The sequence below is a fragment of the Haliotis rubra genome, unplaced genomic scaffold (genome assembly GCF_003918875.1).
Source record: "Haliotis rubra isolate DU_JTF1 unplaced genomic scaffold, ASM391887v1 Scf295, whole genome shotgun sequence".
Classification (NCBI taxonomy): Eukaryota; Metazoa; Mollusca; class Gastropoda; order Lepetellida; family Haliotidae; genus Haliotis; species Haliotis rubra.
In genome coordinates, this window is record NW_025766963.1 from 1,162,809 (window position 1) to 1,186,862 (window position 24,054).

The 24,054-nt window shown below is 40.4% G+C and overlaps 1 long non-coding RNA gene across 1 annotated transcript; it reads right to left on the reverse strand.

The window, feature by feature from the left end:
- Positions 1-2,897: 2,897 nt before the first annotated feature.
- LOC124282202 lies at positions 2,898-16,073 on the reverse strand. The gene is made up of 3 exons (XR_006900094.1): positions 15,952-16,073; positions 15,463-15,636; positions 2,898-4,649 (listed from the first exon to the last, which is right to left on the reverse strand). It is a non-coding gene; the product is annotated as an uncharacterized LOC124282202 (long non-coding RNA).
- Positions 16,074-24,054: the final 7,981 nt, after the last annotated feature.

Genomic DNA, 24,054 nt, shown 5'->3' on the forward strand with positions numbered 1-24,054 from the left:
GGAAACTGAGAAAATAATAAATCACAAATATCTGCAAATAGCAAAAGGCACCACTTTGGCATCTGCCTGACATATCTGCCAAGTTTTGCTGAAAGATATTAAGAAGTTTTCCAGTTGTGTTCCGGAAACGAAACCCATCCCTTCCTTTTTGAGACTAAGTCCGAATCATTTCCATGGAAACCGAGAAAATAATAAATCACAAATATCTGCAAATAGCAAAAGGCACAACTTCAAGATCTGCCTCACATATCTGCCAAGTTTTGCTGAAAGATATAGAGAGGTTTTTGAGTTGTGCTCCGGAAACGAAGCCCACCCCTCACTTTTGGGATGAAGTCCGAATCGTTTCCATGGAAACCGGGAAAAATAAAAATGCCAAAAATCTGCAAATAGCAAAAGGCACCACTTAAGGTTCTGTTTCATACATCTACCAAGTTTTGTTGAAAAATATTGAACGGTTCTTGAGTTATGCTCCGGAAACGAAGCCCACCCCTCACTTTTGGGATTAAGTCCGAATCGTTTCCATGGAAACCGGAAAAATAAAATACCAAAATCTGCAAATAGCAAAAGGCACCACTTAAGGTTCTGTTTGATATATCTACCAAGTCTTGTTGAAAAATATTGAACGGTTCTTGAGTTATGCTCCGAAAGCGAAGCCCACCCCTCACTTTTGGGATTAAGTCCGAATCATTTCCATGGAAACCGGAAAAATAAAATGCCAAAAATCTGTAAATAGCAAAAGGCACAACTTTAGGATCTGTTTGATATATCTACCAAGTTTTGTTGAAAAATATTATACGGTTTTTGAGTTGTGCTCCGGAAACGAAAGCAATCCTTACTTTTTGAGACTAAGTCCAAAATGTTTCCATGGAAACCAAGAAAAATAAAAATGCCAAAAATCTGCAAATAGCAAAAGGCACCACTTAAGGTTCTGTTTCATACATCTACCAAGTTTTGTTGAAAAATATTGAACGGTTCTTGAGTTATGCTCCGGAAACGAAGCCCACCCCTCACTTTTGGGATTAAGTCCGAATCGTTTCCATGGAAACCGGGAAAAATAAAAATACCAAAAATCTGCAAATAGCAAAAGGCACAACTTTAGGATCTGTTTGATATATCTACCAAGTTTTGTTGAAAAATATTGAATGGTTCTTGAGTTATGCTCCGGAAACGAAAGCAATCCTTACTTTTTGAGACTAAGACCAAAATGTTTCCATAGAAACCGGGAAAAATAAAAATGACAAAAATCTGCAAATACCAAAAGGCACCCCTCATGGTTCTGTTTGATATATCTACCAACTTTTGTTGAAAAATATTGAACGGTTCTTGAGTTATGCTCCGAAACGGCCCACCCCTCACTTTTGGGACTAAGTCTGAATTGTTTCCATGGAAACCGGAAAAATAAAATGCCAAAAATCTGTAAATAGCAAAAGGCACAACTTTAGGATCTGTTTGATATATCTACCAAGTTTTGTTGAAAAATATTGAATGGTTCTTGAGTTATGCTCCGGAAACGAAGCCCACCCTTCTTTAAGACTAAGTCCAAAACGTTTCCATGGAAACCGAGAAAAATAAAAATGACAATTATCTGTAAATAGCAAAAGGCACCACCTTAGGTTATTTTTGACATATCTACCAATTTTGGTTAAAAAATATCGAACGGTCTTTGAGTTATGGTCCGGAAACAAAATGATTACGGACGGACGGACGGACGGACGGACGGACAGACGGACGAGGCGACGACTATATCCCACCGCATTATATGCCGGTGGGATAAAAATGAAATAGCTCACTTTATCACTTGAGCCTGACCCTTGACCTTGACCCTGTTGATAATTTCTGTATGGCAAAAGATGACAACATGCTAATGATACACAAAGGAAACCTTAAAATGGCTAACTCTATTGCTTGACTCTGGGCCTTAACCGTGACCCTGACATTTCGGTTTGGTAAAAAGATTAAAATATGCTATTGTTACACAAAGAAATCCTTTTAATATCCCTAACGCTGTAACCGTGACCCCTCACTAAGACCTTAGTCAAAATTCTTATTGGATATAAAGATAAAAAACATATTAATGATATCTACAAAGTAAACGAAAAAAAAAAGAATTGCTCACTCTATCACTTGACCCGGACCCTGTTGAACATTTCTGTTCTGTAAAAAGATATGCTAACCCTACACAAAGACAAAGAAAATCCTTTCAATATTCCTAACTCTGTAACTGTGACCCCTGACCACTGTATTGGGGTGAAAAGATAGAAATATGCTAACTACCATGCAATTTGAGTGGTGGTGTGTTATCCTGTGCATAACGCTCAGGTCACGAATCATTAGAAGTTAAGGAACGTCAAGGTCGGAGAGTCCTAGGATGGGTGACCGTGTTTGGCTCCACAACGAAGGTCTCACCTAAGGCAAGTGAGTTTGTTCAAAATTGCCTCTGTTCACCAAGCAGATAATGGGTACCGGTTTGGATAAAGTCATATGACTATACCCTTCTAGCGGCCAATAGCTTGGGTTATCTAGGGTAATGATAATCAGATTCTGAATACAGCGTCCAGTGAGCAACTAGTAAGATGAATACTAGGGGCTATATATATGAATTATTATTATTATCGTTACTATTACATTGTCAATTGGTCTTGTTGATAGTTGTCAAGGTGGGAATGGTGTGTGTGGCAATTATACTGACGTGGTCATGGTTACAATCAGATCAGAATTCTCTGAGTATGCACATTTTACAGATGAATTATTGAAAATGTAAAAGTTGAAATGAAGCACCATTAACCTGAAATGAAGTAAGTTCAAAAGGTGAAAAGTTAATGGTCAGATTAATGGACAATAGGCCATTACTGGTTGTGCATCCCCCCAGCCCCCCAAAAAATAAAAAAAATAACAAATGATATAGTGTTTATTAACACTTATGAAGTATTTGGATTATCCATATAAGGATTATTCGTGTCCATCCAGCTGTAAACAAAACCAAAAGGCGGCATCATTTTCATCCAATATTAACAATCAAGGTAGCAAGAAGACAGTCATTATTGTCCCCTGCAATGGTAAAATACTCTTCATGGCCCCCACAAATTTGAAAGAACAAATCATCTGACAGTTACTTTATTTTTTTTAAGACTAATTCCATGTTTAGGCTATTAAATCATAAAATAAAAATGCCCAAAATCTGCAAATAGCAAAAGGCACTACTTCAAGATCTGTTTGATATATCTGTCAAGTTTTATTGATAGTTATTGAGCATTTTTGTTTTACTCTTTTGAAACGAAATCCATCCCTTTTTCAGACTTAAGCCATGGAAATTGAGAAATCTGTAAATAGCAAAATACACAAATTTAGGCTCTGTTTGATATATCTACCAATTCTTGTTGAAAGATAGTGAAGAGTTTTTGAGTTGTGCTCCGGAAACGAAGTGATTACATATGGACAGATGGACGAGGCGCTGACTATGTGCCAGTCGATTCTCATGTCGCAGGAACTACGTCCATACTGGCTGATGCATGCTATTTTATGAACGAAACTTGTGGATCATAACAACATGGTACAGTTGTTGCCTGACATGGCATGTCTTTTACACGGACCATATACATGTTAACCAATTATTAAATACTCAAAATATATTCTAGGGAATTACATTGTATTTTAAACGATTAATGTTATTGCTGGCAGTTGGCCCATAACATTGTTTAGAATTATCTTGAATATACTTTATACCTTTGCATGATTAAGTAATACAATCCTTCCAAATTTACAACATACCTGTGGATCATAACAACACAGTTGTTGCCTGACATGATGTGTGCTGGGCCTTTGGCACATGCAGTTTTTATAGAGGGCAGTCACGTGACCTGCCTCTGCATCATTTGCAGGGACTACATGTGTCAAAGCCCAGGATGTAACTGTCAGACCACAAGTGCTGGAAAGTATGGCGCAGTGTTAGTGACAAACAAATTGTAGCCTGTGACACTCAGAAGATGATTAGAATTCAAGTTAACTGAGCAAGAAACAGGAACATATCAAGTTCCAATAGTAGCTAAACATATGAGAACAATACATTTCATTTTGAACACATGTATCTCAAATGTTCAGTTGTGCCATAAAAGCTGTTCATCAAATTAACAATTTAAAGTTCAGTTGGTTGTAAATAATGGCAGCATGATATTATCAGTGCCATAATGCATGATCAGTAAAAACAATATTTCCTCTTCAGATAGTCATTATAATCTGCAGAAGACCTGGCAAAGGAGTGAGTGAGTTTAGTTTTACGCCGCACTCAGAAATATTCCAGCTATATGGCGGCGGTCTGACTAAGAGTAGAAGACGATGACAAACTGTACAAAAAATGAATAGAGTGGATCTATTCAACCTTTCTGAGGGCTGGTACCAGACAATCCAGTGATCAACAGCATGAACATCAATCTGCGCAATTAGGAACCGGTGACATGTGTCAACCAAGTCAGCGAGCCTGACCACCCGATCCCGTTAGTCACCTCTTACAACAAGCATAGTTGCCTTTTGTGGCAAGCATGAGTTGCTGAAGACCTATTCTACCCCGGATCTTCACGGGTCCCTTGCAAAGGAAGTGCTGAGAGATGATTCTTCTGTTTGCTTGACCACAGGCATCATATCACCATGAGGAGCTGCAAGAAATAGAATTCAGAATCACATTTTCAGAGACCAATGATAACTTTCTATAAAGGCACCATGGCTAACTTTCAGGTTTATGCACAGGTATTAAATACTGAACAACAAGAAGACAAAGTCATCAATATCCCCCTCAATGGCAAAATACTCTTCATGATTATGTCTACGAGTTATGATTATGTCAAATATTTAGGTGTGTATATAGAAAAGTGGAAGGAGAGTATTGAAAGGTTTTGAAAGTTCTGCTCCAGAAAGGAGCACTATCACCAATTTCAGTCTAAGTCAAACTTCTTGCCATGGAAACGCCAAAAATATTTTATTCAGAATTCCAAAACTACCAAAAGGCACCAGTACACCACCAGATCTGTCTATGTGCCAAGTTTGGTGAAGAAATATTGAACGGTTTTAGAGTTCTGCCACGGAAAAGAGCACTATCACCAATTTCAGTCTAAGTCGAAATTGTTGCCATGGAAACGCCAAAAATATTTTATTCAGAATTCCAAAACTACCAAAAGGCACCACTACACCACCAGATCTATCTATGTGCCAAGTTTGGTGAAGAGACATTGAACGGTTTTAGAGTTCTGCTCCGGAAAAGAGCACTACCACTAATTTCAGTTTAAGTCAAACTTGTTGCCATGGAAACGCCAAAAATATTTTATTCAGAATTCCAAAACTACCAAAAGGCACAAGTACACCACCAGATCTATCTATGTGCCAAGTTTGGTGAAGAAATAGTGAACAGTTTTAGAGTTCAGCTCCGGAAAAGAGCACTACTACAATTTCAGGCTAAGTCAAACTTGTTGCCATGGAAACGCCAAAAATATTTTATTCAGAATTCCAAAACTACCAAAAGGCACAAGTACACCACCAGATCTATCTATGTGCCAAGTTTGGTAAAGAAATGGTGAACAGTTTTAGAGTTCTGCTCCGGAAAAGAGCACTACCACCAATTTCAGTCAAAGTCGAACTTGTTGCCATGGAAACGCCAAAAATATTTAATTCAGAATTCCAAAACTACCAAAAGGCACCAGTACACCACCAGATCCATGTATGTGCCAAGTTTGGTGAAGAAATATTGAATGGTTTTAGAGTTCTGCTCCGGAAAAGACAAATGTGCACGCACGGACGGACGGACGGACGCACAGACGGAGTCCATTTTAATACCCCCCCCGCAAAACGTGTTGCGGGGGATAAAAAAAGAAACTTCACATTTGGAGAATTAAATTATATTGAAATCGGGTTGTTACAAGGTTGTTTATATATGAGTCAATACCAAAATGCATAATGGCCAGGTCTAACCTGATGCATCTGTCCATTGTTTTGAATTCAGTGGTCTGCAAATATAGTCTGTGAGAAAACAGGTTGACTGTTGAGAAATATGCTGTGTGTTTCCAGACTAGGCCATGAAAAGAATCATGACTATTCCATGCTATGTCAACTTTTGCTCTGATGACCTGTCTGATATAGGAACTGATAAATGTATATGTATACAACAGCTTGTTGAGAACATCAAGATCCTTGTACCTGACTGACTCAACTAGAACACTGAACTAACGCAACAAGATTAACTATGTTGTGGCAATCCTTGTTGATACAGTCATCCCTCGCTGTAACTCATGTCTTAGGGCCCATGGATGACCACCCGCGTTATGAGGCACCAGCATTATACACATAACATAGCATTAAGGTCAAGTAAAATCATATTTTCCATGTGCATAGCATAACTGCTGTTTCGTGTATTATGCCCACTGAAAACTATGTTGCATCATCAGGGGTGAACAACACGATTAACTTGAGCAAAACAGCACATTTGGTTATATGCTATTCCCAATGACGTGAAGATGTGTATTTGCTTTTATTTCTATGGGAGCCACAGATTACCCTGCGTTTTAACCAAATTCGTGGTATTGCAAAGAGCATTATTGCTAGGGATGACTGTAGTAGGATGAAGCTGCAAAGGACAATAGTGGCTTCTTCATTTGATGAAGATACATTTTGTGAGCTGTGGATGCTCTTAGTGACTGATCAGTTTGTTTTTTACACACCTGTGTGTGAGGAAATCTGGTATCAAATATATTTGTGAGATACATTTTCAGGTTCCTGATTGGCTGCTCCATGATGATGCCTCCATAGTAAGGTCAGATTATTAGTACTTTCTTGATTGTAATAATTTATTTGGGCTTAAATCAAATGCAGACCTGTTACGCATGTCAAACATATTGATAACTATTTGTTATCTACCTGATATTTTTGTTATTGCGTCGCAAGCCAGTATTTATGCAACAAAATGAACTTAGACTAAATAGTAACATATACTAGGGGTCATTAATAAAGGGTCAAATGATATATAGCAAATGTAAAGAAAAGTTTCTCAGAAATAATAGAACTAAGAATGTCATCGTAATGTTTAATGTGTTTACAAATGTGACACATCTTGACATACAGACAAAAAGTTCAAACAGCGCGCTAGCAAACATCAGTTGTACAGACTAACCACCCAAAATGAAAATGACAAACATGAAGCACTCAGTCATTCAATTTCTTGTGTACCCTCCTAGCGCGTCCAAGACACAGGTGCACCTTGTTCTCATGCCCCTTATCAAGTTCATAAAGAAAGCTTGCTCAATCACATTCTATTCCTCTACAAGATCTCTGCGAGTTCTGGGAGATCCACTGGTGCTGGGTGATGTGTGTATACACGTTGACCAAGTTCATTCCAGGCATGATCAATTGGCCACTCCATACGCTCTACACCCTGCTGCCTAAGGAATTCCATGACCATCCTGGCCCATTGAGGCCTAGCGTTATTGTCTTATAGTAAAGAGGGTCAACCATAAAGCCATGCATAGCTTCTCAGAAATGGTACTGCTATAGGAGCCAGAATCTCATTCCGATAACACTGTCCGGTAAGATTACCGTTGACCATATGCAGTGAAGTACGTCCGGTAGGAGTTATCCCTGTCCAAACAATGACCGACCATCCTCCAAATTGGTCATGCGTGACCACATTTGTGATTCGCAGTCCATTGCGATGATAAATCCTCTACCGACCATGATGGAAGGACAAATTGAATCGGTTTTCATCTGTGATGAGCACACGAGACTTTTGAACATAACAACGTATGGAATGGATTTACAACTTCTTTAATATTTACAACACAACGTTTCTGGGCTACTTCTTGACCCTTCATCAGGTGAATGACAGAAAATGGTACGAGCAAAATATATAGTATGTACAGGAAGCCAGTGAGATAGTATTACCGATTGAGATGTACAGAGAAAGTGATGTGTTTCGATTGAGATTTGCAGAGTTCAAAGAGATTAAGTGGTATGTTTATGCAATGGATGTACAGAATGTTTATACAGTCAGCTCTCGTTAATCCGACACTTGTGGTTGCAGAGAAATATGTCGGATTAACGGAAATGTCGGATTAATGAAAATGTCGGATTAATGTATTTGTGTGAAAATATCAATGTTTACTAAATGTCATGATCGTCATACTGTTGCATGCATATCAGAAATGGTAGATCTAGTTATTTTCATCGTACGTAAAAAGATTCACAGAAATAAAAAATACTAACAATACACACTTGTTATCATTTATTAACATTCGTAGATGGCATAACATACATATATAATCACATAAGCGAACCGTTTCATATCTATTTCATGACCACATTGGCACAAAACTCACGTTTGTTTTTACCGCATAACAGCTGCCATTATGACCCGGATGTTGAATATGTTACAGTTTCCATACAACTAATTCCATAATAGCATGTGGACGTCTAATGTACAATCAGGCGTGTATCATAACATATATAATTTATAACTTGAAAAAGTCTTTGATGGTCATTAACATCAAACACGTCTAAGTAGTGTGTCAGAAATGTTTGCAAAGAGTTCAACGATGTTTTGGCCTCAGATAGCTTGAAGCATTGGAATCAGTCGTAGAGACGCTCAACCACTAATCAGACTGCTTCAGGAGGTCAGATACGGTTAATCGTCCAATCTTCACACCAAACTTCTGCTCCGCAAAAGTGATGACTTCTTGTTGTGTTGTCCGGGGTTTGACTTTCTTCCAAAGGAGATTTATTTCTTGATCAATGGGCATAACTTCTACAAACATCTTGTGATGAAAACTCATGTCGGTTGTAAACATTTTATACAGCTCGCTCTACTGTTATTTCTTGATTAAATCGTCTCAATTAATTAACCTGTGTTCCTAATTAACAAGTGTGATGTTCACCGACGTCAGTGTCAAGTAGCCAGTAAGGCACCCGCACACGCTAATTACCACTCACGTGTGATTGTTTGTATACGGTCGGATCATCCGACCGGCTGTGTTGATTGTCGGATTAACGAATGTTTTTACAATGTATTTACAATAATCAGTTGCTAGATTGGTGTGTCGGAGTCGGAATGCGAAAAAAACGGATTAACGAGAGTAATTATCACTGTTTTAAATGGTGCCCTAATTTTTTGTCGGATTAACGTGATTGTCGGATTAATGAGTGTCGGATTAACGAGAGCTGACTGTACAATGAAAAGGATAAGCATGATAGGATGATTGGAAGCCACTTATGAAAACAATGATAGGAAAACACATATATGAAAACACACATTAAAGCTTGTACAGTGATTTATACGCGTACGGACACACGCACAGATGAAATAATTAAAAAGCACTCAATACATACATCATGGAGAAAATTTATTACAGCCCACGCGGGTACTGGAAAGCGCGGACGCCATGCCGAAACTCGCCAAAGCCGCTCGAGTCTCGGAAGACGTCGCCAAAGCTTGGCTTAAAAAACAAGCCATCTGGCAAGTCTACCTACCGACGCCTCGGTACATCCAGGGAAGAAAATTTGACATTTCAACGCCGAATCGCGTCCACCAAGCCGACCTCCTGTTTCTCCCTCACGACAGGGTGAGACGCAAAACCTACAAGTACGCCCTGACCGTCGTCGACGTCGACAGTCGCTACAAGGAAGCCGAACCGTTGACAAAGAAAGATTCGAACGAAGTTGCCAAAGCCTTTGAACGCATATACAAACGCAGTCGCTTGACATGACCTACCGTATTGCAAGTCGATCCCAGACGTGAGTTCATGGGAGCCGTGTCGCAGCTGCTGGCCAAGCACAAAGTCCAGGTGAGACGAGGTGTGGCGGGGAGCTCACTGTAGCCAAGCCATAGTCAAGAGATTCAATCGCACCTTAGCCAAACGTCTGTTCTCACACCAATACTCGCAGGATTTAATGGATCCCGGAAACAGAAACACAGAATGGGTCGTACGCTTACCTCAAGTGGTGGCTGCCATCAACAACGAAGTCACCAGACTCGTGGGCAGGAGACCCGTCGAAGCCATCAAAATGAAATCTGTCGAATCGTCATCGTCAGCAGCGCGTCTCGATAATACAGAGAAAAACTTACCGGACCGGGTCAGCGTTAGGTACTTGTACCAGCCGGGAGAATACGAGGGAGACAGCAGAAAACGTGCCACGGATCCGATATAGTCCATGAAAACGTACAATGTAGACCTGGTTGACCATGTGCTTGTTAATTAAGAGTTGACAGATGAAAATGTGAGGCAAGATGTTTGTCTGGCCAGCCATGGCAGGTAGATATGTTTACTTTGTAACCTGACCCCTAAAGTGAGTTAGTTTTCTTGCAGATCTATGATAACAGATACACCTATACCTGAGGGAATCTAGACTTGCTAGAGCTTTAGCACTTCACAAGGCAGTTGTGAAAATAATGTGGTTCAGGGACACTCAGGGTTTGTAAGGGCCTCAAAAAACCCATTTTAACCATGCGTAGTTGCATGCACAGAGGATAGGGTTTTCTAAAAGAAAATTAGATATATGTGGAAAGGATGTCTTTTGAAGAGGTCCAATTCAAAGGAATTGGAAATTTTAACTATAAATTGTATTTTAATATACTTATCCTATCTCACGTCTTGTACTCTCTCTCTTTAATTCGACCAACTAAGTGGAAACGAACTGCAAACAAAATCCAAGGCCTGTCTTGTGCAATCGCCCTTGCACTCCATCTGCTCCCCTTATTGGACAGTCTCTGTATCTCCTGAGAAGCATGCAGCTCACTCCACTACTGTTTAACAGCCAGAGACAGCGATGCACAAGGGATTGTTACAAATCCTAAGATTACATAACTCCTATACTTGTGGTGGGTTCTCTGGAAGCCCTTGGCTTGCAAAGCACAAAACTCCCAGGGAGATGGGCACTCCAAGAGTAATGCGGTTTTCCTGCCACAACCATTGTGCGAAGACAAAATGACGTAGCCCTATCAAACGAGGTGTACTTACTAAACCTCGCCTCACTGCGAATTACAGAAAGCCCTAGTAAAAGTCTCTTACCTTGATCTGGCCAGCCTCTGCTTCGAGACTGCCCCCACAGAGACCACTGATTAGAAGGTGAAAGGGGAACCGACTCGGAAAGCTCACTATTTTAACGTTCAGTTCCAAACAACATCGAATGACCCTTGTTCCTTTGCCTAAGCTTAGTCAAAGATGTGTCCAGCAACTTAGGAGCAGAACGCATCGAAATTCACTGGAATTCGGTAATTCACACTTCACTGACGTAATTGCTCCGGAAGAGTAGAGGACAGTAAGCATGAGTGGCGATCACTTCTGCATCATAATACAATATATGCCTCAAGGTGTATGAGGAAGCCACGCCTGGTGGCTGTATCCAATGCCCTAGTGTGTGACAAAGGAGAACAAAGAGTGAAGTAAGTTTCAGACTGTATTCAGTATGTACAAGGACTGGCTGACTGACTGACTGAGTTTGGTTTTACGCCGCTTTAAGCAATATTCCAGCAACATCACGGCGGGGGACACCAGAAATGGGCTTCACACATTGTGCCCATGTGGGGATTCAAACCCGGGTCTTCGGCGTGGTAGTATGACCAGAAATTATTGAGAATTTTAAGAATATGTTTAATTGGATTTCTAGTATAAACAACCTTGACCAGCTATCATGTGCTTGGTTTCATTCAAGTGAGACAACTCCGTTAATCCTTTTTCATTAGTTTGTGAAGAGTTATCCCCCCTTTGTTTACTTGCTAGCAGACGACATTTTCAGTGATCCTCAGTATGGATGATTTAGAAGAGGAAGTTGATTTTAGAGTATTATAACAAGGACATCAGATCAGCTAAAGTGATTTCAAGTAGAACAGGCATCCCTTTGTCCACTGTTTATCGTGTTTTGAAAAATATTGCAAATGGATATGGCATTGAGCACCAGGTAGGCCCAGAAAATTGACTGTCGGTGACAGGAGGCGGCTTGGTATTCTTGTTTCTAAAAACAAATGAAGGAGTTTAGAAAACTTAAAGCTGGATATGATTGATAGAGGAACTGTGGCTGTCTGTAAGGAGACAATTAGAACTGAGCTGCATGCAATGGGTTGGCAGAAAAGTCAAGGAATTCCAGCACCGATCATGAAACCTGAACAAAAGGAGCGAAGGTTGAACTGGTGCTTACAGCATAGAAATTTTAACTGGGACAATGTGATTTTCTCAGATGAAAGTTCTGTGCGGCTGTTTACTAATACACTGAAATTCTGGACCAAACAAACTGAAAAACCTTTGTATCAGCGCCCAAAGTACAGTCCGAAATTTAACTTGTGGGGTGGCATATCTGTGTTAGGGGCAACGCCCCTCTGTGTATTTGAAGGGAATATGAACAGTGAGCGGTACACAGATATTCTCGAGGGACATTTACTTCCATCTGCTCATGTGTTCTATGGAAATTTTTTGATTTTCCAGCAGGACAACGAACCAAAACATCGTTCAAAGCATTCACAGGCCTGGTTTCGGACCCAAAATATGACATTATTAGATTGGCCAAGCTATAGCCCTTTGGCTAACTCCAATAGAAAATGTTTGGGGACTTATGAAGGAAAGTGTCAATAAGAAAAATCTGACAAATATTGCTGAAATGAAAGACTGACTGACTGAGTTTAGTTTTACGCCGCTTTTAGCAATATTCCAGCAATATCACGGCGGGGGACACCAGAATGAAATGAAAGAAGAGGTGGTCCGATATTGGGACAGCATGGACCACGACTTTCTAACTTCTTTGATCAGTAGTATGCCCCGCCGCATTGAAGCCTGCAGTGCTGCCCATGGTTACTTGACAAAATACTAACTGTTCACCTGTCTTTGAATCTGGAGTTATGTTCTGCTACGTTCATCATGTATTCACATTTAATACGTGAGTAATGAGTGAAAAAAAATAAAAAATTACAATCTTTAAATTCTCAATAATTTCTGGCTGTACTGTATATATATATACATATGATAGACATCAGGCCAAAACCTGAGCTATCGGCACCGGGGGATCTGGTTCAGTGAGTCCGAATCCCGGTCCCGAGACACATGGGAGTAGCCTGACTATGCAGGGTTCCCCTGGTACTTGGGTAGACCTCGGAGTTTCGAGGTGACTGGCAGCTCCATCACCTTCAACAGCCAGCGCCGGGGATCTGCGCTGTACCGGACCGAAGCAAGGATCGTTGCGAGTCCCTAGGTTCAGAGAGTCCCCGGAACCGGAGGTCGGACCCTTCCACGAGCCAGAGCTTGGGTCTGGACCTCCCCCAACAGATGCGCCGGTGCCATCTGTACCCATAAACCGGGCACCAAGCTCCTTGCAGAGCCTGGACACCATGTCTGAGAAATCAATCGTTAGCGTTGCAGCAACATTGTTTGTGGGGGAGATGTAGGTTGGGGAAGAGGAAAGAGTTTCCTTAGAAACCTAGCCTTTTTTACCTCTTAAGAGATTGTGGCTTAAACATTTTGGATGGGATCCTGACCCAAATATTATCCCTGCCTGAAGCAGATCAGTGAAAAACATAAAATCTGTGTGCCTGAATGTGCATAAACCCAGGCAGAAACACAACCTTGGTCGCCATGAGCCTTGTTGTGTGTATCTACGTATGTGAGTGAGTGAGTTTAGTTTTATGCCGCTCTCAGCAATATTCCAGCTATATGGCAGCAGTCTGTAAATAATCAAGTCTGGACCAGACAATCCAGTGATCAATAGCATGAGCATTGATCTGCGCAATTGGGAACCGATGACATGTGTCAACCAAGTCAGCGAGCCTGAACACCCGATCCCGTTAGTTGCCTCTTACGACAAGCATGGGTTACTGAAGATCAATATTCTAATCTGGACCTTCATGGGTCGTACACGTATGTAATGTATATATGTGTAATATACCAGAACATAATGTAACAGTAAAAAATTAAAACAAGGACGATGTAATGCAAAGCAAAACATAAAAGCCATGCAGCAACATTGGAAAATATAAATAACACAAATTGCAACACATTGTTATTAGTACTGCAAAGCGATCGTACAGAAGAAATCACTAGTCGCGTGACATCGTCAACAACAAAAAGCACCAGATAGACGCGATGACGTGTCACAAATAATTATGACAACCATGTCCAGAACCAATGGGCTGAATTGAAGGTTCTTGTGAACATCAGTTATGTGTTGAAAAACCTACATCCAAATGCTCTATGGCAAAGAATATTTCACACAGCCCCGGACAGGAATGACTACAACGCCATCATCAAGGTGATATTTCTTGTTGAACTTTAGCCTTTCAACTGCTTGCTGTGAAAGGGAGTTTTCTGCTATGAAGAAAATCAAAACAGACTTGGTATGTAGATTGCAGACAGATACCCTTGATGACTTGATGAGAATCAAACTTGCAGGCCCACAGACTTTCAGAGAATTTGATCCTAGACCACTAGTGAACAGGTGGTTGTTGAGTCGAGAGAGGGCCAGGAGACCTAATACAGTTCCATATGGCCAAAGACAGTAATGTGACTGGAAGGGGACTGGGAGTGTGGTATTAACAGCAATACGGAAGAATGCTGCTATCAGGTAAGGGATTTTGCAACCTACTTTTAAACCAGGTAGCAAGTACTTGCTACTTGCCAAAAAAAGTTAATTTGAACACTGAAAAACAAACTGTTGGCGTTTAATTGACTTGAATGAGTCAATAACGCAGGTCTAGGGGCCCATGGATGACGAGCCGGTAATCAGTTTAAATGTGATTGCTGTGAATAATGTGAAATTGGTGCTACCGCAGTAGGCTCAAAAAGCGGACCCTCATGAACATGGTAAGCGGAAGTGGTACACGTATAGAATGAGGTGATGCCATTTCACACACGTTTTCTCTGATGTTACTGTAAACAGTTTTAATGGAGGAAAATGGCATTAACTGTAATCAAATAAATTGAAATCAAGGACGATCGTTCTATTATGTGTTTTCTGTCATCATACGTTTTTGGATGGCAGTGTTTACCGCGTTATAAGGTGATGTGTTGCATCACAGCAAACATGGTAAGTACATGACTGTATTTATGATAAAATTGTCTTTTATACATTGTTCCGCTGTTCTGTTGTTTGTCTGGTTTGAAATAACTGATAAAGAAATGGAACCCAGCAACTTATCTGTTATCTGCAGTTGCTGTCTTGCTGACTGGATGGTCTCTGCTTGTAAGTAGACGACTTGAGGCGAACTCGAACTTACTTCCGGGAAAATGGCGGCATAGATTTTGACAAAATGACTCGATTTCTAGGCATTTTAGAAAAGGTTTAACAAGGGTAACAAAAGGACGGTACGAAAACACCAAATTTTGGGATTGCATTGCGGTATACCGAACTGAAGGCAAAATACCATGGTTCTACTAATACCGATGTACTGTTTTACCCTAGTCTCCAGCATCTCTCATACAGTTAAGGGAAAAAAAATGTTTAAGGGATTCCTACCTGCTTTTAAGTGTTTTGCTATGCCGAGGTCAAGGTCAGCATGTAATTTGTTTACTGAGAGGATCCTCTGTTGCGGCATTCAGATGATGGCTTTCTGGAGATATGACATTACTGTTGGCTGACATACTGAGGTTGTTGAAGGACGTCACAAACTTGTTACGATGTCTTTCAGATCTGGAAGGAAATTGACTGCATTACAAACCATTCAACCTATTTGATGTGGCATTCTAAGATGCCTAGCGGTTAGAACAATCGAAAAACAAAACATTATCAGACAAAAAAGGTATAGTTTTTGGATGACGTAACAACTGAATGACGTTATCCCGTCACTGCACCATTCTAGTGTGCCCCTCGTAATCGAACCATTTTACATTACATCACAATGTAAGCGACGTCACGATGCATGTCAGTTGCCATCGCCTCGTACAGCCTCCTACAGTAAACTACTGCGTTGCATCCCGTTTCTTGGTTTGCAGTTGCTTCACTCACCTAACATCACTGGTGGAAACAATACGGTTACGTTTTCTGACATTTTAAATGTCTCAATTCGACAGTTCGCAATGTTTACATTCCCACAATGCAATCGTGGAATGTCGCTTGACTACTCAGCTTCGTCTGGATGTACTGATCTAAACATACGTTGCTAGTAGAAATGCGACGTTCACATGGTTTACGTTAATCACAGATGTAATTAAAATAATTTAGAGAAGATACTTAATCCGAACGTAAACCGTCATGAAACTGTTTATCATTTGTTTTTCTGGTAACGTTCGTCTTAACGTAGGGGGGCAGACATCAACAGAACAGCGCGCCAGTTAGCCCTGTGCGAGGATTCTTAATTTAGGTCACCGACACCGTCGTTTGTTTTCTGCCTTAAATTAATCGTAATTATCCTTAGAAAGTATTAAATTTGGCATCTTTGAAAAGAAATACAGTTCGCTTTACCACCATGAGCGAGCGTCCTCGTGCTTTAACTATAATAGTTCAGGGCAAAAGTGTGTTTTATTACACTATACATGGTGGTAGAGCGAACTGTATTTCCTAATTCATACTATGGCCTTTGAAAGCATTGGAGCACAACTAACTTTCTGTATTTACTGATTTAAACAAAATCCTATTAATAGTTACAATCATTTTGTATGATACAAAATATGTCAATATATGAAGAAACCAAAGACCTTTTGCACACTTTTTTCCTGCAATCAGAGAAATCATACATAGACAGAAGGGCAAACAAAACATACAACAAATCCCTCAGACATCCTCACAAGTTTTTTAATTACATCAACAAATTACTACTGAAACACATTCCCTACTTACCTGTGGGATAACTGGTATTATATGAATGCAAGTGTGATGTCGCATTCCATGTCTGTGATTGGTTACTCCATGGTGATGACATAATGACTGACTACTTTCCTATTGTAATTTATGGAAATTTTATTGTTTCAGAGTTAAGAAATCTAACGTGGTCTTATCTTACATTTCATTATCATCCCCTGTCAGATAGGACATATATCTCAATGAAATAAAGGTAACTTTACTTTTTAGATACATTTTGCAACAACTCATAGGTTAAATGGCATCTACAGTAACTGAATGTGTAGTATTTCATTGAGATTGGTACCAATAAGGAGGATTCTACGATGCTTCGCTAAAAGATCATAGGAGTCGACAGTACTTTCTCAGACGATAAAGTACACTTTTTGCATTACGTCACACTGTATTGATGTCAATATGCCATTCTCGTCTGACAACTTACCGATAACCGATGTTACAATGCATGTCAGTTGTCATTGTCAAGTACAGTCTCCTACAGTGCAACTAACTCCGTAGCACCCTGTTTCTTGCACATGCTTGTCAACCAGAGACCATATATGTGGTCTCTGTTGTCAACTAACATCACATTATATTTAATTTTTTCAATGGAAAAATGTCTCAGTTAGACTTACAATTAGCGCCCTGGGGTAACATTGAACTTTAAAAATACGTCATAATACCCTTTTACGTAATGTATTGTGATTTTGTAAGAAAGCACGTTCTCGAAAAAATGCCCTATGATGCCTGCATGGCAACACGGTGGTCTAGCTCAGCGAGCGCTCACTGGTGTTTCATCTCTACTAGCTATGTCATTGCATAAGCCCAACGATGTTGAGAGTGTCCAGTGCAATTTTTTGCAAGCAATAGTTTGAAATATTTTTCTTTTTTCACTAATACGCTCATATTTATTTGTATTACGGGGTGCTGAGGTGTTATGTTTTGTGTATTATTGAATTTTGGGATTTAGCGTCCCATGTTTTCGGGGTATGTCTTTTCCCCGTAATTTCTCGCGTACAGGGAGATGTCAGCGCCACCTGTAAACACCGTCTCGAGTGCAGAAGCTTCCGTGGCAACCGGGACACAAAATGTTTGAAATATCCAGCTTTCAGGTAAGTTGTGACCTGAATGTCTGTCAAAATACTAAAATTCTACCCAAGAACGTAATGCACTTTCAGACCCTTCATAAATGTGATGATAACTTTTGAAATAAAGCTCGTAACTTGTCAAGCGGACCATCGTCTGCTAGAGTGAAAAGCCAAGCATAAACATCACGTGACTCTAATGGAATGTTGCTGACGAAATAAAAAAACTATGGAAAACCGAATTGGTCATCTCTTACATATTTTTTCCCCCGTGTTGCAGAAGTCTTCTCGGCGACAATACAGGCGCTATAGCCAAAACTATCTAAAACTAACGCATTTGAAGCTGTAATTGAAGATAAAATAAGTGTTTATAAAGCATCAAAAATGTTTGCTGTACCAGAGCAGACCATAAGGGATCGCATATCAGCAAAAGTTGACATTGACTCCACCACTTCCGGGCCATCCCCACTGCTTAGTCAAATTGAGGAATCACGTTTGGCAAAGCACATAAGTTACATGGCTTCAGTGGGTTATGGTTACACAAGATCAGAAGTCAATTCACTTGCAACTGACTTCGCTTGGGGAAGAAAAGCAAGGACTCTGCTGCATTCTCAATGCAATGGTTTTATGGTTTTCTCAGACGGTGGCCAGAGTTAAAGTTACCAAGCCACAATCTCTCACTGAACTCACGGCTTATGCCACTTCTGAAGAAAAAGTCGGTAATTATTTCTGTAAACTGGAGAAAGTTTTGACGAATTATGATTTGAAATCGCGCCCAGAAAACATCTAAAACGTCGATGAGAAAGGCATGTATCAAGTCCATTCACCACCCTATGTTGTTGGATCGATTTCAAGTTCATCTATTGACATTTCTTCTGAGTGTTCCTCTGTTGACACTCTGATAGGATGTGGAAACGCCCTTGGCCACCAGATACCACCTTTCTTCATATTCACAGGTGCCCGTATGAGGGAGGAGTTACTTCATCATGCCACATCGGGAGCTGATGCAACTGTATCTGACAGTGGATGGTGGAACTCTGCAATATTTAAGAAGTACTTGGAAACACAATTTCTTCGATACGCTCAGGGAAGAAATAATCATAAAATTGTACTCATGTACGATGGTCACAGATCACACATTTCTCCTGATCTTATTGACTGGGCGAATGAAAACAACATCATTCTGTTTGTGCTTCCACCCCACACCAGCCATATGCTTCAACCGATGGATGTTGGTTGTTTTGGACCATTTTCCAAAATATTTCAAAGTGAATGTCACAAATTGTTTACGCAGTGGAATTACTAAATTAATTTGTGAACGTGAAACGTGAAAAAACGTGCTTAACTAAATGGTAAATAAACAACCTTCTTGCCACTCCGACCACCAAACTAAATATGATACTTTTGCCACTCCGACCACCAAACTAAATATGATACTTTTTCTAAACTACATGAACTAAATAAGCTATCTGATAAGATACACAACTATAATTCTAAATTGTTTAGTATCTATACTATGTCGAATATGGCAAACTATTTGTGTAATCTAACGACCAGAGTCTCACTGATCAAAATTGTCGACCATTCACTTAGCCGTCAGAAACCTATGTGCTCGATCCTGCACATGCAGAGAGTGACTGCACGAGGCGTTACGGTTGCGTTTTGATGCAACGTTCATGGTTCTTGTAAAGATGTGTTTTGGCTATCAGATAACAAAAAACCAAAGAAACTAGCTTTCTCTCCAGAACATATCCCCCTTTGCTGACAAGACCCTGGTCTTTCAGAGAGACATCTATTTACATCTAATTACACTAAATGTTGTGTAGACTTGTACTGAACTTGAAATGTACACGATAATCGTCATGACAAATGGCAACGTGAGAATCCCGGAACTGTCAATAAGTACAATATATGCGAAATCGCTTGCAAGGCATACGGGGCAGCGTTATCAGCAAACAACTTGCAAAGTTCCTTTTGAAAATGTGGGATATTTCCATTCAATCCATCCGCTGTTGACATGTCATACCTGCAGCTGTCAAAGTTTGCTGAACAACACAAAGCATCAAACTCACCTGATAATGACAAGCGACATTGGAGGGAGTTTCCATCTGCACATGCTATGGAAAAAGAGTCTGTCGGAATTGAGGTGAGGTGAAATTGGGTTTAACATCGCGCTGGAGAATATTTCGCTCATATGACGACGTGCATGCGTGTGTATGTGTAGGTGCAGCTGCTTGTACTAGCCCAGACTGAAGCTGGTTTTATTGTGCTAGCCCACTGTGATATCATGCCGCAGTAAAGCATGAATACCCCACTCAGACACAGTCCTTGCTGTACCCATTAATGCCGAGCGCCAGGCAGGGACCAACAAGTACCATATTTTAACGTCTTTTGGTATGACGCGGTCGGGGATCGAACCCGCGACCTTCCGCTCTTCGGGCGGATGCTCTAACCACTACACCACGGAGGCGGTCCCTGTCGGAATTGAAAATGAAGAACCAAAGTCTGATTTCTTCATTCCGTGTCCAAAGCGAAAGCCCAGGAGGTCTTTAAGTAAAGTTATTGCAGGGAAGGCAATTACCGAGACAGTTGTCACCGCCGACATAAACAACTATATTGTCAAGACAAAACAGAAGAAAACAACAAAAAAGCCATCTTCAGCTACACCTCAGTTATCAGCTGATTCAACGCAGAAAAATCGACCAAAACAAAAAAAGTCAAGTTAAGAAAAACCAGCTACTAATGCGGACGATTCCGAAAGACCAGGACCATCAGGGTTGGATAGGCTTTTGATCAGCGATGACGAGCCAATCAGCGACGATGAAATATTAGACGAAGAAAAATGTTGCGTGTGTTAACTTTTCCAGCCAGTGGAATTACAGTCATGTGTGTCAGTGGTATTTACAACATTGGGTCAGTGCATGTACCCGGCTTGTGAGCACTGGGTTCACTTAAAATACTGCTGCGATGTCACTGTACTGCGCAGACATGACATGTTTTATTGTCCCTGCCATGGAGTGCCATGCAGACAAGAAGAATAAATGTGCACATGATTGAATAACTTACCTGTAAATATGTTTTTTCACTAAAAACACTCAAATAATCAAGAAAAAAATCACCAGCTGGCTTGACTTTTTATTAAAATGCCACGTTGTATTTGTTGTCTTCTTGGGAGAAGAATGCATCACCTGGGCTTCCATACAAGGTCGTGACCCTACGCTATGACGAGTAACCCGCAAACATGGTACGTCACTTCTCCCACTCGCGCTGGCGGACAGACACGATAAGTTCGCTGCATTGGAAACCAGCGGACAACAGAACATTCTGACAATAAATTTATGAAAGGTGAGATGATATTTTATTACGGAATTACAGTTTTGATAATCTACTGATACGCAATAATTTACATGATCATCTTGTGTGTTATTACCCAAACTATTGTACTTTTTTAGTTCTGTCAAGCATGTTCATTCCTGTATTGCTCAACTATCTAATGTTGCACAACAACATATTACATATTCCCAGAATCCCACATGAATGATCTTGCACATGCACTATAGATGTAAATATTAACACCGCCGGTATAGCCGGTGTACAGATTCATCTAAATTCCGCCAATCTATATCACGTCCCATATATTTTGCAGTTCGCACATTAATACTTATATAGCTCCACCACTGAATGTGCAACATGTGCGTATTATACATTGTCTAAAACACGCCTTAATAGGCTTTCAAACGGGCTATAGAAATGTATATTCTGAGGTGATGTGTAAGAATAGTAGCCGCTATATCATGACTGTGCGATGTTGGCTAAAATTGCTATATCAGAGAAGAATTGAACTTCAGTAAAATTACACAAAAACATCACGCCGGAGTTTCAATCTGGACTGGTTACCAGGGCAGCAATATTTTACGCTTGCATATTTTGAGAGAGCGTTTCCTCAGGTTTCCAACAATAACATGCATAGATATGACAAAGTAGAAGGCTTGCAAAATGCTATGGCGCAGGCAACTTCCACCGGAGGCTGGGTGGAACAAATTTCTTCCACCGGGACCTATGTGGAAGAAAAACACACAGCGTAAAATCACAGAAACCTTAATTGCTCGGCTATAAAGTTGCATAAAAACAAACAGGAACATTCTCCGTGTAGCTCCAGGACACAGCTATCCAACGACGCGCGGCATGCGCGTGTAAGGCGATTTATGCAGCTCCCAAGGGAGCCGTGCTGAAATAGGTGATACAAACTGTTTGGAATCTAACCATAAGAGCAATACCTGTAGTGTTAATATTTATACTTTTAGTGTATCGGAAAGCCCTTGAAAATGCGGTTCTGCCAAGGTATAATGTGCATTCGAGTCACATCTGATAGTCGGGCTATACGCGCCATTATATTCTGCTGATACCAGATCAAATCTATGATCTGGCGTGCATGCTCCGTCGGCCCGTCGGCGTTATGACAGCTATAATTTATCACAAAAGACGCCTCTATTGTCACTTAATTAGCTGTATATCACACTCTATATATCACATCTACGTATCATCATTGTTTTTATAACGTCTGTTTGATCTGTCCTCATGGATTGGTTGTATATACATGCACATCTCTAGCTTCCTGTAAATCTAATTATCACTTCATTAGCTGTATATCACTCTGCTGTGTTCACTGTTTAGTCTGAGGCGTGGCAGGTATTTGCCGGAGATGTACCACTAATCAGCAATTTAATTTCGTCACTGTGGAGATTTGCTCACGTTTTGTTAATATCACTTTGCCTGGGCCACCTCCTTTTGATAAGCAGCTTTGTGATTGTATAATCTTGTCGCCCGACTGATTTCAACCTTGTGCATAGAATGCTTGGTTTTCTTTGGCATGGGCAATTCACACCTTTTGGCATGCCCTTGCCCCTCCAAATGGATGTCATGCATAGAATGGAGATGGGCAATTCACAATTTCCTCCTCGCCCTTAAAAACATCCGACTTGGTCACATGACAGTGAGCTTCATCTAAACCATTCCATTGGCTATCTGGTTGGGACGTGGTAATATAAGTGAATGCTCACAATATCATCATCACAGACCGAAAGTGTCTTAGTGGACGATTACCAGTCGGCGCTGACGATCCCTATTGGCAAGTGAACTTTACTTTTATTACCTTTTGCTTGTTTTTAATAAGTCATCTACGCTGCTCAATATATCAAACTGATACATAGCATAAATACGGTTCTTAAAATATCCAAGTACAAAACTGTGACATCCAGGCCCTTTTCTGTAGCTCCCAGAAACATAGTACAGTGAATTTGTGCCAATATGCCTTCCACAAATGTATCAGTGGTTTGTCAAAAGTGCAAAACATATTACAAAGGCGCTATGCATTTAAAAAACTGTTATCCTAACAGTTCTATTGCTGCTATAAACGCCATTCATGCCCAAAATCGCCGCGAAAGTGAGTCTTATACCGCTACTCAACTTGTATCCATGTCGGCTCTATTGGCATTTTGTGGCACATTCACCATCAACAAAACCCAAATCCCTGAGTACATCAGGGTACTAAAACACTTTGGTCACACAATACAAGGAGAGGACGCACCTGTAGCCTCTCCTTCAAATAATAATCCAATGCCGAGTACCAGTACTGGTTTAACTGGGTCGACCAGAAGTGGTACTTGGTATAATTACCAACACAACTCAGTCAGGGCTAATCTAACTAACTCTGGCTTATATGATAGGTTCCCTGAAAGTGAACCCACACTTTCAGGGTTTAAGCATTATTTAACCAATATTCTTAAAAAAGCAGGGCGTAATGCTGGTGACACATGTCGCCGCGTTTCTAAGTTTTTCTATTATATCCAAAAACATGTATTCCCAAATAGTAATATGGCTTGTATCAATTTTGATATATTTGAGCACGAGATGAAATACATCATTTCAACTTGGTATTTTCGCAAAACGGGTTTCTGCAGGTGCCATTAAAAATTACATGTCAGCAGTCAAATCCTTTCTCACCAACTGTCAAACATATGTTAAAATGTCACCCAGGGTTTTCGATAATTTCATGAGGGTTTACAAGTGCTACACATTGTTCATATACAGGTGTAAGTAAACAATATAAACGCGAAGAAGCCCATAAATCTGTTGCAGAATTCAGAGATGAAACCAGACAACCGCCGCCCAGTTCTGTTGCTCAAAAGGG